Source organism: Taurulus bubalis, assembly GCF_910589615.1.
Source record: "Taurulus bubalis genome assembly, chromosome: 2".
In the NCBI taxonomy this organism is placed as follows: domain Eukaryota; kingdom Metazoa; phylum Chordata; class Actinopteri; order Perciformes; family Cottidae; genus Taurulus; species Taurulus bubalis.
In genome coordinates, this window is record NC_136590.1 from 47,131,805 (window position 1) to 47,132,170 (window position 366).

Below are 366 nucleotides of genomic sequence, written 5' to 3' on the forward strand. Positions count from 1 at the left end.
CATTAAGACTTCTCACTTCTTCCTCTCCGAACTGTAAAAACTGTAAATAGTCCAGAAAAGTTTTATTCTGTAAAAAAGAGACGTGTCAGTGGAAACTTGTATACCAGCATCCTTCAGTGTGTGTTTATTTAGCTGCATCCTCACTCTGAATCCTTTTGTACAGCTGTGTTTATTATAAAGCTTCAGAAGAAACTGTACACCTGTATCGGACCAAAATGTTTATTTTATACTAAGTGTGTTTGTCCAACTGAAAGCACTTTGAAGACGAGAGCTTATTTCAGATTAAAGCAGTTTTATTGTTGTTATTTATTGTAGTCTCCTATTTAATATGCAACGTGATCATCAGAGGAGACGTCCTGCAGCGGT